A 17,247-nucleotide genomic window follows, 5' to 3' on the forward strand; every position below is an offset into this window, starting at 1 on the left:
TGTTGGCCGCCTTGGCCACCTGGGCACACTGCTGGCTCATATTCATCTGGCTGTCGACCAATACCCCCAGGTCCTTTTCTGCTGGGCTGCTCTCCAGCCACTCTTCTCTAAGCCTGTAGCGTTGCATGGGGTTGTTGTGACTCAAGTGCAGGACCCAGCACTTGGCCTTGTTGAACCTCACACCATTGTCCTCGGCCCATCATTCCATCCTGTCCAGATCCCTCTGTGGAGCCGTCCTACCCTCAAGCACGTCAACACTCCCATCTAGCTTGGTGTCAGCTGCAAACTTACTGAGGATGCACTCGATCCCCTCATCCAGTTCATTGATAAAGATATTAAACAGATCTGTGTGCAATACTTAACCCTGGGGAACACCGCTTGTGACTGGCCACTAGCTGGATTGATCTCCATGCACCACAACTCTTTGGGCCTGGCCACCCAGCCGGTTTTTTACCCAGCAGAGAGTACGCTCATCCAAACCATGAGCAGTCAGTTTCTCCAGGAGAATGCTGTGGGAAACGGTGTCGAAGGCATTACTAAAGTCCAGGTAAACGACATCCACAGTCTTTCCCTTTCCCTCATCCACTAAGTGAGTCACCTTGTCATAGAAGGAGATGAGGTTTGTCAAGCAGCACCTGCAGTTCATGAATGATCCTGACTGCGCCTGATCACCAGGTTGTCCTGCACGTGCCACGTAATGGCACTCAGGATGAGCACAGCAGCATAGGCATGGGTGAGCTAGAGACCAGGATTCCTGCGGTGTCGCACGGAAAGAGGGTGAAGGCCCAGAGCTGAACGTAAATCCATGGGTGGATGTGGAGGCCGGCATGAGGCTGGTCAGGGCCATTCAGGCCTGTTAGGGCCACTCAGGGCCCGGACAAGATGTAGCGGTAGACACGCAAGGGAGCCTGCACTCCTCAGGTCTATCAGCAGAGATATTGAAGGACCATCAGGGCGCTCTCCCAGATCTGCCCGCATGACAGAGTTGTCAAAGCAGTCACCTTTGATGAGGCCTCAATACGTGTCTGTTCCAGCATGCATCACCAGGCAGCCCCAGCTCAGAGATCCCACGAGTTTGCTCAAGGCTTCAGCCAGCCAGCTCAAGCATGGAGGCTGCACAGCCCCTTGGGCAGCCGCCTTCTCCTGCCCGGCTGGTGGGAGGGAAGAAAAAATGGAACCTGTCTTGCTTCAGCTGTGCCCTGTTGTTCGTCATTCCTCCACCAATCACACCAGCAAAAAGCCTAGCTGTTGAATTCAAAACCTCATGATAAGCATTTGAAAGATGCTGCTTAGCTTCCCCAAAGCCCTCTCTTCCCTGGCGTCTGGACAAGCCCGCATTCATTGGCCTCTCCTCACAGGGCATGCGCGCCTGCTCCCAGTAATCCTGGTGGCCCTATTCTGAGGTGGCTGCAGTCGGTCTCTCTCTCCCTTCTGCATGGAGAACCAAAGTTGGTCACAGCATTCTAGGTGCCATCTGTTAGATGGCAAGCAAGGGGGAAGACTCCCTTCCCTTGATCCTGAGTCCATCGTACTCTACATGTAGCCCTGGAAGCTGTTGTTCTCTGTGCAGCCTGGGCAGACCAGGACCTTCCCAAACCTCCCAGAGGATACTGCCGCAGGCAAGGGGCCCTGTGTCCGGGCAAGGGGAATGAAAAGCATTGGAGAATGCGGGCATCGATCCCACTGCCTCTCACATGCTAAGCGAGCGCTCTACCACTTGAGCTAATTCCCCAGCCCACAGCCTCTGCCTGAGGTCCTTTCTCCCTTCCAGCCACCCACCCCTGGCCCAGCCTGCCCCACACCCGGACTCGGGGCCTTCCCATCGGACTGGCTCCCACACACCCACATCCACCCTCCCACTCACTTGCCTGAGGGAGGTCACTCCTCAAAAACCCCAGCGCTCAGCACCACCATCCCCAGCCCAGCACTCACCTAAAACTGCCTTGGCCAGTCATCTTCTGCACCTCAAGCAAGAGTTCAGGGCTGTGCAGCCCTTGAAGGGGAATCACCCGGGCAGGGCCAAAAGGCAGTGGCACTGCAGGGTGCGGTGCAGAGCCAAAAGGGCACTCCTTCAAGCCGGAGTTGAACCAGCGACCTAAGGATGGCCGTGCAAGGGAGCCTACAGTCCTCCGCTCTACCAGCTGAGCTATCGAAGGAAGCATGGAGCCCTGCCCAGTACCTCGCCCATCACACACTCATCCAACGCTTCTCCATGCAAAGCGGAGAACAATGCCTCTGCTCCAACATCCTCATTCAAATAGACTCGGCTCCAACATCATACCACCGGCAACCACCATGGGCAACCCTTTAGCCCATCAAGTCTTGCAGCTGGACTCTCCTCAGGGCCAAAAAGAGGCTTACCCGTATCCTACTGCAACTTCTCTTGATTCCATTTCACTCTGCTCTCTTTTGCCCACTGGTCCTGCACCAGACAAACGGACAACATTTCCTCTGCTCTGTAAGGTCCTCCAAAGTGCTATAAGGTCACGTGTAAGCCCCCTGAACCTCTTTTTCTCCAGGCTGAACATGCCCGGTGTCCTCAGTCCATCCTCACATAGAAATCCCTTTGGTTCCTGAGCTTCTTTGCAGCCCTCCGCTGAAGTTGCTCCATTTCCTTGATGCCATTCCTCTGTGGTGGAGCTCAAATCTGGACACAGTACTTGAGATGACATTTGATGCCTGTCAAGAAAAGATGGAGAAAGTAATGTCTCCTGTAAAACTGCCGGTGCTGCTCTTGTTACACCTTGGGGTCTTTTCCTGCTCTTTACTGACTGGGTGCTCTGCGTGCTGCCACAGCCTCCAGAGGACACTGGCCCCAGGTCAAGGGCCCTGTGTCCAGGCAAGGGGAATGAAAAGCACTGGAGAACGTGGGCATCGATCCATTCATCAGGAAGAAAGAATGATTTGTCTTAGTCCCATATTGCCCACCATCTCTCAGGTCCACACCACCTGACCTGGGAAGACCAAGCCATGGTGCCTTGCTATAAGAGACAGTCAGGAAGCAGAAGGCACCATTGTCATACTGAGGCAAGGACAACAGCACGCCAGGATGTCACTCTGTAGGTCAGCGTGATGATCACGTCCAGTGAATGCCAGGCAGATCCAGACTGACAAGACAGGGATGAGGTCAACACAGAATATCCGTCTGCATGTCAGCATCTGCATCAAGGCTTTCTGTGGTTGGACATAGGCAATGGCATAGCCATAGAATCATAGAACCGTCTGGGTTGGAAGGGACCATTAAGATCATCGAGTCCAACCATCCACCTGACACTGACAAAACCACCACTAAACCATGTTCCTAAGCACCGCCTCTACTCTTTTTTTAAATACCTCTAGGGATGGCGATTCCACCACTTCCCTGGGAAGCCTGTTCCAATGTCTTTCTGTCTTTCGATGAAGAAATTTTTCCTAATATCCAATCTAAACCTCCCCTGGCGCAACTAAAGGCTTTTCCTCTTGTCCTATGGCTTGTTACTTGGGAGAAGAGACTGACCCTTACTTCACTGCAACCTCCTTTCAGGTAGTTGTAGAGAGTGATAAGGTCTCCCCTCAGCTTCCTTTTCTCCAGGCTAAACAACCCCAGTTCCCTCAGCCGCTCCTCATAAAACTTGTTCTCTAGACCTCTCACCAGCTTTGTTGCCCTTCTCTGGACCCGCTCCAGAATCTCAATGTCTTTCTTGGAGTGAAGGGCCCTAAACTGAACACAGTAGTCGAGGTGCAGCCTCACCAGTGCCGAGTACAGGGGGCAATCACTTCCCCAGTGCTGCTCACCACATTTTTCCTGAAACAGGCCAGGATGCTGTTGGCCGCCTTGGCCACCTGGGCACACTGCTGGCTCATATTCATCTGGCTGTCGACCAATACCCCCAGGTCCTTTTCTGCTGGGCTGCTCTCCAGCCACTCTTCTCTAAGCCTGTAGCGTTGCATGGGGTTGTTGTGACTCAAGTGCAGGACCCAGCACTTGGCCTTGTTGAACCTCACACCATTGTCCTCGGCCCATCATTCCATCCTGTCCAGATCCCTCTGTGGAGCCGTCCTACCCTCAAGCACGTCAACACTCCCATCTAGCTTGGTGTCAGCTGCAAACTTACTGAGGATGCACTCGATCCCCTCATCCAGTTCATTGATAAAGATATTAAACAGATCTGTGTGCAATACTTAACCCTGGGGAACACCGCTTGTGACTGGCCACTAGCTGGATTGATCTCCATGCACCACAACTCTTTGGGCCTGGCCACCCAGCCGGTTTTTTACCCAGCAGAGAGTACGCTCATCCAAACCATGAGCAGTCAGTTTCTCCAGGAGAATGCTGTGGGAAATGGTGTCGAAGGCATTACTAAAGTCCAGGTAAACGACATCCACAGTCTTTCCCTTTCCCTCATCCACTAAGTGAGTCACCTTGTCATAGAAGGAGATGAGGTTTGTCAAGCAGCACCTGCAGTTCATGAATGATCCTGACTGCGCCTGATCACCAGGTTGTCCTGCACGTGCCACGTAATGGCACTCAGGATGAGCACAGCAGCATAGGCATGGGTGAGCTAGAGACCAGGATTCCTGCGGTGTCGCACGGAAAGAGGGTGAAGGCCCAGAGCTGAACGTAAATCCATGGGTGGATGTGGAGGCCGGCATGAGGCTGGTCAGGGCCATTCAGGCCTGTTAGGGCCACTCAGGGCCCGGACAAGATGTAGCGGTAGACACGCAAGGGAGCCTGCACTCCTCAGGTCTATCAGCAGAGATATTGAAGGACCATCAGGGCGCTCTCCCAGATCTGCCCGCATGACAGAGTTGTCAAAGCAGTCACCTTTGATGAGGCCTCAATACGTGTCTGTTCCAGCATGCATCACCAGGCAGCCCCAGCTCAGAGATCCCACGAGTTTGCTCAAGGCTTCAGCCAGCCAGCTCAAGCATGGAGGCTGCACAGCCCCTTGGGCAGCCGCCTTCTCCTGCCTGGCTGGTGGGAGGGAAGAAAAAATGGAACCTGTCTTGCTTCAGCTGTGCCCTGTTGTTCGTCATTCCTCCACCAATCACACCAGCAAAAAGCCTAGCTGTTGAATGCAAAACCTCATGATAAGCATTTGAAAGATGCTGCTTAGCTTCCCCAAAGCCCTCTCTTCCCTGGCGTCTGGACAAGCCCGCATTCATTGGCCTCTCCTCACAGGGCATGTGCGCCTGCTCCCAGTAATCCTGGTGGCCCTATTCTGAGGTGGCTGCAGTCGGTCTCTCTCTCCCTTCTGCATGGAGAACCAAAGTTGGTCACAGCATTCTAGGTGCCATCTGTTAGATGGCAAGCAAGGGGGAAGACTCCCTTCCCTTGATCCTGAGTCCATCGTACTCTACATGTAGCCCTGGAAGCTGTTGTTCTCTGTGCAGCCTGGGCAGACCAGGACCTTCCCAAACCTCCCAGAGGATACTGCCGCAGGCAAGGGGCCCTGTGTCCGGGCAAGGGGAATGAAAAGCATTGGAGAATGCGGGCATCGATCCCACTGCCTCTCACATGCTAAGCGAGCGCTCTACCACTTGAGCTAATTCCCCAGCCCACAGCCTCTGCCTGAGGTCCTTTCTCCCTTCCAGCCACCCACCCCTGGCCCAGCCTGCCCCACACCCGGACTCGGGGCCTTCCCATCGGACTGGCTCCCACACACCCACATCCACCCTCCCACTCACTTGCCTGAGGGAGGTCACTCCTCAAAAACCCCAGCGCTCAGCACCACCATCCCCAGCCCAGCACTCACCTAAAACTGCCTTGGCCAGTCATCTTCTGCACCTCAAGCAAGAGTTCAGGGCTGTGCAGCCCTTGAAGGGGAATCACCCGGGCAGGGCCAAAAGGCAGTGGCACTGCAGGGTGCGGTGCAGAGCCAAAAGGGCACTCCTTCAAGCCGGAGTTGAACCAGCGACCTAAGGATGGCCGTGCAAGGGAGCCTACAGTCCTCCGCTCTACCAGCTGAGCTATCGAAGGAAGCATGGAGCCCTGCCCAGTACCTCGCCCATCACACACTCATCCAACGCTTCTCCATGCAAAGCGGAGAACAATGCCTCTGCTCCAACATCCTCATTCAAATAGACTCGGCTCCAACATCATACCACCGGCAACCACCATGGGCAACCCTTTAGCCCATCAAGTCTTGCAGCTGGACTCTCCTCAGGGCCAAAAAGAGGCTTACCCGTATCCTACTGCAACTTCTCTTGATTCCATTTCACTCTGCTCTCTTTTGCCCACTGGTCCTGCACCAGACAAACGGACAACATTTCCTCTGCTCTGTAAGGTCCTCCAAAGTGCTATAAGGTCACGTGTAAGCCCCCTGAACCTCTTTTTCTCCAGGCTGAACATGCCCGGTGTCCTCAGTCCATCCTCACATAGAAATCCCTTTGGTTCCTGAGCTTCTTTGCAGCCCTCCGCTGAAGTTGCTCCATTTCCTTGATGCCATTCCTCTGTGGTGGAGCTCAAATCTGGACACAGTACTTGAGATGACATTTGATGCCTGTCAAGAAAAGATGGAGAAAGTAATGTCTCCTGTAAAACTGCCGGTGCTGCTCTTGTTACACCTTGGGGTCTTTTCCTGCTCTTTACTGACTGGGTGCTCTGCGTGCTGCCACAGCCTCCAGAGGACACTGGCCCCAGGTCAAGGGCCCTGTGTCCAGGCAAGGGGAATGAAAAGCACTGGAGAACGTGGGCATCGATCCATTCATCAGGAAGAAAGAATGATTTGTCTTAGTCCCATATTGCCCACCATCTCTCAGGTCCACACCACCTGACCTGGGAAGACCAAGCCATGGTGCCTTGCTATAAGAGACAGTCAGGAAGCAGAAGGCACCATTGTCATACTGAGGCAAGGACAACAGCACGCCAGGATGTCACTCTGTAGGTCAGCGTGATGATCACGTCCAGTGAATGCCAGGCAGATCCAGACTGACAAGACAGGGATGAGGTCAACACAGAATATCCGTCTGCATGTCAGCATCTGCATCAAGGCTTTCTGTGGTTGGACATAGGCAATGGCATAGCCATAGAATCATAGAACCGTCTGGGTTGGAAGGGACCATTAAGATCATCGAGTCCAACCATCCACCTGACACTGACAAAACCACCACTAAACCATGTTCCTAAGCACCGCCTCTACTCTTTTTTTAAATACCTCTAGGGATGGCGATTCCACCACTTCCCTGGGAAGCCTGTTCCAATGTCTTTCTGTCTTTCGATGAAGAAATTTTTCCTAATATCCAATCTAAACCTCCCCTGGCGCAACTAAAGGCTTTTCCTCTTGTCCTATGGCTTGTTACTTGGGAGAAGAGACTGACCCTTACTTCACTGCAACCTCCTTTCAGGTAGTTGTAGAGAGTGATAAGGTCTCCCCTCAGCTTCCTTTTCTCCAGGCTAAACAACCCCAGTTCCCTCAGCCGCTCCTCATAAAACTTGTTCTCTAGACCTCTCACCAGCTTTGTTGCCCTTCTCTGGACCCGCTCCAGAATCTCAATGTCTTTCTTGGAGTGAAGGGCCCTAAACTGAACACAGTAGTCGAGGTGCAGCCTCACCAGTGCCGAGTACAGGGGGCAATCACTTCCCCAGTGCTGCTCACCACATTTTTCCTGAAACAGGCCAGGATGCTGTTGGCCGCCTTGGCCACCTGGGCACACTGCTGGCTCATATTCATCTGGCTGTCGACCAATACCCCCAGGTCCTTTTCTGCTGGGCTGCTCTCCAGCCACTCTTCTCTAAGCCTGTAGCGTTGCATGGGGTTGTTGTGACTCAAGTGCAGGACCCAGCACTTGGCCTTGTTGAACCTCACACCATTGTCCTCGGCCCATCATTCCATCCTGTCCAGATCCCTCTGTGGAGCCGTCCTACCCTCAAGCACGTCAACACTCCCATCTAGCTTGGTGTCAGCTGCAAACTTACTGAGGATGCACTCGATCCCCTCATCCAGTTCATTGATAAAGATATTAAACAGATCTGTGTGCAATACTTAACCCTGGGGAACACCGCTTGTGACTGGCCACTAGCTGGATTGATCTCCATGCACCACAACTCTTTGGGCCTGGCCACCCAGCCGGTTTTTTACCCAGCAGAGAGTACGCTCATCCAAACCATGAGCAGTCAGTTTCTCCAGGAGAATGCTGTGGGAAATGGTGTCGAAGGCATTACTAAAGTCCAGGTAAACGACATCCACAGTCTTTCCCTTTCCCTCATCCACTAAGTGAGTCACCTTGTCATAGAAGGAGATGAGGTTTGTCAAGCAGCACCTGCAGTTCATGAATGATCCTGACTGCGCCTGATCACCAGGTTGTCCTGCACGTGCCACGTAATGGCACTCAGGATGAGCACAGCAGCATAGGCATGGGTGAGCTAGAGACCAGGATTCCTGCGGTGTCGCACGGAAAGAGGGTGAAGGCCCAGAGCTGAACGTAAATCCATGGGTGGATGTGGAGGCCGGCATGAGGCTGGTCAGGGCCATTCAGGCCTGTTAGGGCCACTCAGGGCCCGGACAAGATGTAGCGGTAGACACGCAAGGGAGCCTGCACTCCTCAGGTCTATCAGCAGAGATATTGAAGGACCATCAGGGCGCTCTCCCAGATCTGCCCGCATGACAGAGTTGTCAAAGCAGTCACCTTTGATGAGGCCTCAATACGTGTCTGTTCCAGCATGCATCACCAGGCAGCCCCAGCTCAGAGATCCCACGAGTTTGCTCAAGGCTTCAGCCAGCCAGCTCAAGCATGGAGGCTGCACAGCCCCTTGGGCAGCCGCCTTCTCCTGCCTGGCTGGTGGGAGGGAAGAAAAAATGGAACCTGTCTTGCTTCAGCTGTGCCCTGTTGTTCGTCATTCCTCCACCAATCACACCAGCAAAAAGCCTAGCTGTTGAATGCAAAACCTCATGATAAGCATTTGAAAGATGCTGCTTAGCTTCCCCAAAGCCCTCTCTTCCCTGGCGTCTGGACAAGCCCGCATTCATTGGCCTCTCCTCACAGGGCATGTGCGCCTGCTCCCAGTAATCCTGGTGGCCCTATTCTGAGGTGGCTGCAGTCGGTCTCTCTCTCCCTTCTGCATGGAGAACCAAAGTTGGTCACAGCATTCTAGGTGCCATCTGTTAGATGGCAAGCAAGGGGGAAGACTCCCTTCCCTTGATCCTGAGTCCATCGTACTCTACATGTAGCCCTGGAAGCTGTTGTTCTCTGTGCAGCCTGGGCAGACCAGGACCTTCCCAAACCTCCCAGAGGATACTGCCGCAGGCAAGGGGCCCTGTGTCCGGGCAAGGGGAATGAAAAGCATTGGAGAATGCGGGCATCGATCCCGCTGCCTCTCACATGCTAAGCGAGCGCTCTACCACTTGAGCTAATTCCCCAGCCCACAGCCTCTGCCTGAGGTCCTTTCTCCCTTCCAGCCACCCACCCCTGGCCCAGCCTGCCCCACACCCGGACTCGGGGCCTTCCCATCGGACTGGCTCCCACACACCCACATCCACCCTCCCACTCACTTGCCTGAGGGAGGTCACTCCTCAAAAACCCCAGCGCTCAGCACCACCATCCCCAGCCCAGCACTCACCTAAAACTGCCTTGGCCAGTCATCTTCTGCACCTCAAGCAAGAGTTCAGGGCTGTGCAGCCCTTGAAGGGGAATCACCCGGGCAGGGCCAAAAGGCAGTGGCACTGCAGGGTGCGGTGCAGAGCCAAAAGGGCACTCCTTCGAGCCGGAGTTGAACCAGCGACCTAAGGATGGCCGTGCAAGGGAGCCTACAGTCCTCCGCTCTACCAGCTGAGCTATCGAAGGAAGCATGGAGCCCTGCCCAGTACCTCGCCCATCACACACTCATCCAACGCTTCTCCATGCAAAGCGGAGAACAATGCCTCTGCTCCAACATCCTCATTCAAATAGACTCGGCTCCAACATCATACCACCGGCAACCACCATGGGCAACCCTTTAGCCCATCAAGTCTTGCAGCTGGACTCTCCTCAGGGCCAAAAAGAGGCTTACCCGTATCCTACTGCAACTTCTCTTGATTCCATTTCACTCTGCTCTCTTTTGCCCACTGGTCCTGCACCAGACAAACGGACAACATTTCCTCTGCTCTGTAAGGTCCTCCAAAGTGCTATAAGGTCACGTGTAAGCCCCCTGAACCTCTTTTTCTCCAGGCTGAACATGCCCGGTGTCCTCAGTCCATCCTCACATAGAAATCCCTTTGGTTCCTGAGCTTCTTTGCAGCCCTCCGCTGAAGTTGCTCCATTTCCTTGATGCCATTCCTCTGTGGTGGAGCTCAAATCTGGACACAGTACTTGAGATGACATTTGATGCCTGTCAAGAAAAGATGGAGAAAGTAATGTCTCCTGTAAAACTGCCGGTGCTGCTCTTGTTACACCTTGGGGTCTTTTCCTGCTCTTTACTGACTGGGTGCTCTGCGTGCTGCCACAGCCTCCAGAGGACACTGGCCCCAGGTCAAGGGCCCTGTGTCCAGGCAAGGGGAATGAAAAGCACTGGAGAACATGGGCATCGATCCATTCATCAGGAAGAAAGAATGATTTGTCTTAGTCCCATATTGCCCACCATCTCTCAGGTCCACACCACCTGACCTGGGAAGACCAAGCCATGGTGCCTTGCTATAAGAGACAGTCAAGAAGCAGAAGGCACCATTGTCATACTGAGGCAAGGACAACAGCACGCCAGGATGTCACTCTGTAGGTCAGCGTGATGATCACGTCCAGTGAATGCCAGGCAGATCCAGACTGACAAGACAGGGATGAGGTCAACACAGAATATCCGTCTGCATGTCAGCATCTGCATCAAGGCTTTCTGTGGTTGGACATAGGCAATGGCATAGCCATAGAATCATAGAACCGTCTGGGTTGGAAGGGACCATTAAGATCATCGAGTCCAACCATCCACCTGACACTGACAAAACCACCACTAAACCATGTTCCTAAGCACCGCCTCTACTCTTTTTTTAAATACCTCTAGGGATGGCGATTCCACCACTTCCCTGGGAAGCCTGTTCCAATGTCTTTCTGTCTTTCGATGAAGAAATTTTTCCTAATATCCAATCTAAACCTCCCCTGGCGCAACTAAAGGCTTTTCCTCTTGTCCTATGGCTTGTTACTTGGGAGAAGAGACTGACCCTTACTTCACTGCAACCTCCTTTCAGGTAGTTGTAGAGAGTGATAAGGTCTCCCCTCAGCTTCCTTTTCTCCAGGCTAAACAACCCCAGTTCCCTCAGCCGCTCCTCATAAAACTTGTTCTCTAGACCTCTCACCAGCTTTGTTGCCCTTCTCTGGACCCGCTCCAGAATCTCAATGTCTTTCTTGGAGTGAAGGGCCCTAAACTGAACACAGTAGTCGAGGTGCAGCCTCACCAGTGCCGAGTACAGGGGGCAATCACTTCCCCAGTGCTGCTCACCACATTTTTCCTGAAACAGGCCAGGATGCTGTTGGCCGCCTTGGCCACCTGGGCACACTGCTGGCTCATATTCATCTGGCTGTCGACCAATACCCCCAGGTCCTTTTCTGCTGGGCTGCTCTCCAGCCACTCTTCTCTAAGCCTGTAGCGTTGCATGGGGTTGTTGTGACTCAAGTGCAGGACCCAGCACTTGGCCTTGTTGAACCTCACACCATTGTCCTCGGCCCATCATTCCATCCTGTCCAGATCCCTCTGTGGAGCCGTCCTACCCTCAAGCACGTCAACACTCCCATCTAGCTTGGTGTCAGCTGCAAACTTACTGAGGATGCACTCGATCCCCTCATCCAGTTCATTGATAAAGATATTAAACAGATCTGTGTGCAATACTTAACCCTGGGGAACACCGCTTGTGACTGGCCACTAGCTGGATTGATCTCCATGCACCACAACTCTTTGGGCCTGGCCACCCAGCCGGTTTTTTACCCAGCAGAGAGTACGCTCATCCAAACCATGAGCAGTCAGTTTCTCCAGGAGAATGCTGTGGGAAATGGTGTCGAAGGCATTACTAAAGTCCAGGTAAACGACATCCACAGTCTTTCCCTTTCCCTCATCCACTAAGTGAGTCACCTTGTCATAGAAGGAGATGAGGTTTGTCAAGCAGCACCTGCAGTTCATGAATGATCCTGACTGCGCCTGATCACCAGGTTGTCCTGCACGTGCCACGTAATGGCACTCAGGATGAGCACAGCAGCATAGGCATGGGTGAGCTAGAGACCAGGATTCCTGCGGTGTCGCACGGAAAGAGGGTGAAGGCCCAGAGCTGAACGTAAATCCATGGGTGGATGTGGAGGCCGGCATGAGGCTGGTCAGGGCCATTCAGGCCTGTTAGGGCCACTCAGGGCCCGGACAAGATGTAGCGGTAGACACGCAAGGGAGCCTGCACTCCTCAGGTCTATCAGCAGAGATATTGAAGAACCATCAGGGCGCTCTCCCAGATCTGCCCGCATGACAGAGTTGTCAAAGCAGTCACCTTTGATGAGGCCTCAATACGTGTCTGTTCCAGCATGCATCACCAGGCAGCCCCAGCTCAGAGATCCCACGAGTTTGCTCAAGGCTTCAGCCAGCCAGCTCAAGCATGGAGGCTGCACAGCCCCTTGGGCAGCCGCCTTCTCCTGCCTGGCTGGTGGGAGGGAAGAAAAAATGGAACCTGTCTTGCTTCAGCTGTGCCCTGTTGTTCGTCATTCCTCCACCAATCACACCAGCAAAAAGCCTAGCTGTTGAATGCAAAACCTCATGATAAGCATTTGAAAGATGCTGCTTAGCTTCCCCAAAGCCCTCTCTTCCCTGGCGTCTGGACAAGCCCGCATTCATTGGCCTCTCCTCACAGGGCATGTGCGCCTGCTCCCAGTAATCCTGGTGGCCCTATTCTGAGGTGGCTGCAGTCGGTCTCTCTCTCCCTTCTGCATGGAGAACCAAAGTTGGTCACAGCATTCTAGGTGCCATCTGTTAGATGGCAAGCAAGGGGGAAGACTCCCTTCCCTTGATCCTGAGTCCATCGTACTCTACATGTAGCCCTGGAAGCTGTTGTTCTCTGTGCAGCCTGGGCAGACCAGGACCTTCCCAAACCTCCCAGAGGATACTGCCGCAGGCAAGGGGCCCTGTGTCCGGGCAAGGGGAATGAAAAGCATTGGAGAATGCGGGCATCGATCCCGCTGCCTCTCACATGCTAAGCGAGCGCTCTACCACTTGAGCTAATTCCCCAGCCCACAGCCTCTGCCTGAGGTCCTTTCTCCCTTCCAGCCACCCACCCCTGGCCCAGCCTGCCCCACACCCGGACTCGGGGCCTTCCCATCGGACTGGCTCCCACACACCCACATCCACCCTCCCACTCACTTGCCTGAGGGAGGTCACTCCTCAAAAACCCCAGCGCTCAGCACCACCATCCCCAGCCCAGCACTCACCTAAAACTGCCTTGGCCAGTCATCTTCTGCACCTCAAGCAAGAGTTCAGGGCTGTGCAGCCCTTGAAGGGGAATCACCCGGGCAGGGCCAAAAGGCAGTGGCACTGCAGGGTGCGGTGCAGAGCCAAAAGGGCACTCCTTCGAGCCGGAGTTGAACCAGCGACCTAAGGATGGCCGTGCAAGGGAGCCTACAGTCCTCCGCTCTACCAGCTGAGCTATCGAAGGAAGCATGGAGCCCTGCCCAGTACCTCGCCCATCACACACTCATCCAACGCTTCTCCATGCAAAGCGGAGAACAATGCCTCTGCTCCAACATCCTCATTCAAATAGACTCGGCTCCAACATCATACCACCGGCAACCACCATGGGCAACCCTTTAGCCCATCAAGTCTTGCAGCTGGACTCTCCTCAGGGCCAAAAAGAGGCTTACCCGTATCCTACTGCAACTTCTCTTGATTCCATTTCACTCTGCTCTCTTTTGCCCACTGGTCCTGCACCAGACAAACGGACAACATTTCCTCTGCTCTGTAAGGTCCTCCAAAGTGCTATAAGGTCACGTGTAAGCCCCCTGAACCTCTTTTTCTCCAGGCTGAACATGCCCGGTGTCCTCAGTCCATCCTCACATAGAAATCCCTTTGGTTCCTGAGCTTCTTTGCAGCCCTCCGCTGAAGTTGCTCCATTTCCTTGATGCCATTCCTCTGTGGTGGAGCTCAAATCTGGACACAGTACTTGAGATGACATTTGATGCCTGTCAAGAAAAGATGGAGAAAGTAATGTCTCCTGTAAAACTGCCGGTGCTGCTCTTGTTACACCTTGGGGTCTTTTCCTGCTCTTTACTGACTGGGTGCTCTGCGTGCTGCCACAGCCTCCAGAGGACACTGGCCCCAGGTCAAGGGCCCTGTGTCCAGGCAAGGGGAATGAAAAGCACTGGAGAACATGGGCATCGATCCATTCATCAGGAAGAAAGAATGATTTGTCTTAGTCCCATATTGCCCACCATCTCTCAGGTCCACACCACCTGACCTGGGAAGACCAAGCCATGGTGCCTTGCTATAAGAGACAGTCAAGAAGCAGAAGGCACCATTGTCATACTGAGGCAAGGACAACAGCACGCCAGGATGTCACTCTGTAGGTCAGCGTGATGATCACGTCCAGTGAATGCCAGGCAGATCCAGACTGACAAGACAGGGATGAGGTCAACACAGAATATCCGTCTGCATGTCAGCATCTGCATCAAGGCTTTCTGTGGTTGGACATAGGCAATGGCATAGCCATAGAATCATAGAACCGTCTGGGTTGGAAGGGACCATTAAGATCATCGAGTCCAACCATCCACCTGACACTGACAAAACCACCACTAAACCATGTTCCTAAGCACCGCCTCTACTCTTTTTTTAAATACCTCTAGGGATGGCGATTCCACCACTTCCCTGGGAAGCCTGTTCCAATGTCTTTCTGTCTTTCGATGAAGAAATTTTTCCTAATATCCAATCTAAACCTCCCCTGGCGCAACTAAAGGCTTTTCCTCTTGTCCTATGGCTTGTTACTTGGGAGAAGAGACTGACCCTTACTTCACTGCAACCTCCTTTCAGGTAGTTGTAGAGAGTGATAAGGTCTCCCCTCAGCTTCCTTTTCTCCAGGCTAAACAACCCCAGTTCCCTCAGCCGCTCCTCATAAAACTTGTTCTCTAGACCTCTCACCAGCTTTGTTGCCCTTCTCTGGACCCGCTCCAGAATCTCAATGTCTTTCTTGGAGTGAAGGGCCCTAAACTGAACACAGTAGTCGAGGTGCAGCCTCACCAGTGCCGAGTACAGGGGGCAATCACTTCCCCAGTGCTGCTCACCACATTTTTCCTGAAACAGGCCAGGATGCTGTTGGCCGCCTTGGCCACCTGGGCACACTGCTGGCTCATATTCATCTGGCTGTCGACCAATACCCCCAGGTCCTTTTCTGCTGGGCTGCTCTCCAGCCACTCTTCTCTAAGCCTGTAGCATTGCATGGGGTTGTTGTGACTCAAGTGCAGGACCCAGCACTTGGCCTTGTTGAACCTCACACCATTGTCCTCGGCCCATCATTCCATCCTGTCCAGATCCCTCTGTGGAGCCGTCCTACCCTCAAGCACGTCAACACTCCCATCTAGCTTGGTGTCAGCTGCAAACTTACTGAGGATGCACTCGATCCCCTCATCCAGTTCATTGATAAAGATATTAAACAGATCTGTGTGCAATACTTAACCCTGGGGAACACCGCTTGTGACTGGCCACTAGCTGGATTGATCTCCATGCACCACAACTCTTTGGGCCTGGCCACCCAGCCGGTTTTTTACCCAGCAGAGAGTACGCTCATCCAAACCATGAGCAGTCAGTTTCTCCAGGAGAATGCTGTGGGAAATGGTGTCGAAGGCATTACTAAAGTCCAGGTAAACGACATCCACAGTCTTTCCCTTTCCCTCATCCACTAAGTGAGTCACCTTGTCATAGAAGGAGATGAGGTTTGTCAAGCAGCACCTGCAGTTCATGAATGATCCTGACTGCGCCTGATCACCAGGTTGTCCTGCACGTGCCACGTAATGGCACTCAGGATGAGCACAGCAGCATAGGCATGGGTGAGCTAGAGACCAGGATTCCTGCGGTGTCGCACGGAAAGAGGGTGAAGGCCCAGAGCTGAACGTAAATCCATGGGTGGATGTGGAGGCCGGCATGAGGCTGGTCAGGGCCATTCAGGCCTGTTAGGGCCACTCAGGGCCCGGACAAGATGTAGCGGTAGACACGCAAGGGAGCCTGCACTCCTCAGGTCTATCAGCAGAGATATTGAAGGACCATCAGGGCGCTCTCCCAGATCTGCCCGCATGACAGAGTTGTCAAAGCAGTCACCTTTGATGAGGCCTCAATACGTGTCTGTTCCAGCATGCATCACCAGGCAGCCCCAGCTCAGAGATCCCACGAGTTTGCTCAAGGCTTCAGCCAGCCAGCTCAAGCATGGAGGCTGCACAGCCCCTTGGGCAGCCGCCTTCTCCTGCCTGGCTGGTGGGAGGGAAGAAAAAATGGAACCTGTCTTGCTTCAGCTGTGCCCTGTTGTTCGTCATTCCTCCACCAATCACACCAGCAAAAAGCCTAGCTGTTGAATGCAAAACCTCATGATAAGCATTTGAAAGATGCTGCTTAGCTTCCCCAAAGCCCTCTCTTCCCTGGCGTCTGGACAAGCCCGCATTCATTGGCCTCTCCTCACAGGGCATGTGCGCCTGCTCCCAGTAATCCTGGTGGCCCTATTCTGAGGTGGCTGCAGTCGGTCTCTCTCTCCCTTCTGCATGGAGAACCAAAGTTGGTCACAGCATTCTAGGTGCCATCTGTTAGATGGCAAGCAAGGGGGAAGACTCCCTTCCCTTGATCCTGAGTCCATCGTACTCTACATGTAGCCCTGGAAGCTGTTGTTCTCTGTGCAGCCTGGGCAGACCAGGACCTTCCCAAACCTCCCAGAGGATACTGCCGCAGGCAAGGGGCCCTGTGTCCGGGCAAGGGGAATGAAAAGCATTGGAGAATGCGGGCATCGATCCCGCTGCCTCTCACATGCTAAGCGAGCGCTCTACCACTTGAGCTAATTCCCCAGCCCACAGCCTCTGCCTGAGGTCCTTTCTCCCTTCCAGCCACCCACCCCTGGCCCAGCCTGCCCCACACCCGGACTCGGGGCCTTCCCATCGGACTGGCTCCCACACACCCACATCCACCCTCCCACTCACTTGCCTGAGGGAGGTCACTCCTCAAAAACCCCAGCGCTCAGCACCACCATCCCCAGCCCAGCACTCACCTAAAACTGCCTTGGCCAGTCATCTTCTGCACCTCAAGCAAGAGTTCAGGGCTGTGCAGCCCTTGAAGGGGAATCACCCGGGCAGGGCCAAAAGGCAGTGGCA

General features: G+C 53.9%; 1 protein-coding gene and 4 non-coding genes across 5 annotated transcripts in view; 1 reads left to right on the top strand and 4 right to left on the bottom strand.

Moving 5' to 3' along the window:
• The window catches only part of DNAJC5B (DnaJ heat shock protein family (Hsp40) member C5 beta), a 97,391-nt gene that overhangs the window by 37,820 nt on the left and 42,324 nt on the right, over positions 1-17,247 (top strand). The window lies entirely within an intron of this gene.
• On the bottom strand, positions 9,266-9,338 carry TRNAA-AGC (transfer RNA alanine (anticodon AGC)). Its single transcript has one exon. It is a non-coding gene; the product is annotated as a tRNA-Ala (tRNA).
• On the bottom strand, positions 9,674-9,762 carry TRNAY-GUA (transfer RNA tyrosine (anticodon GUA)). The gene is given in 2 exon segments: positions 9,674-9,709; positions 9,726-9,762. It is a non-coding gene; the product is annotated as a tRNA-Tyr (tRNA).
• TRNAA-AGC (transfer RNA alanine (anticodon AGC)) lies at positions 13,069-13,141 on the bottom strand. The gene has a single exon. It is a non-coding gene; the product is annotated as a tRNA-Ala (tRNA).
• On the bottom strand, positions 13,477-13,565 carry TRNAY-GUA (transfer RNA tyrosine (anticodon GUA)). The gene is given in 2 exon segments: positions 13,477-13,512; positions 13,529-13,565. It is a non-coding gene; the product is annotated as a tRNA-Tyr (tRNA).

Source organism: Larus michahellis, chromosome 2, assembly GCF_964199755.1.
Source record: "Larus michahellis chromosome 2, bLarMic1.1, whole genome shotgun sequence".
Taxonomy (NCBI): domain Eukaryota; kingdom Metazoa; phylum Chordata; class Aves; order Charadriiformes; family Laridae; genus Larus; species Larus michahellis.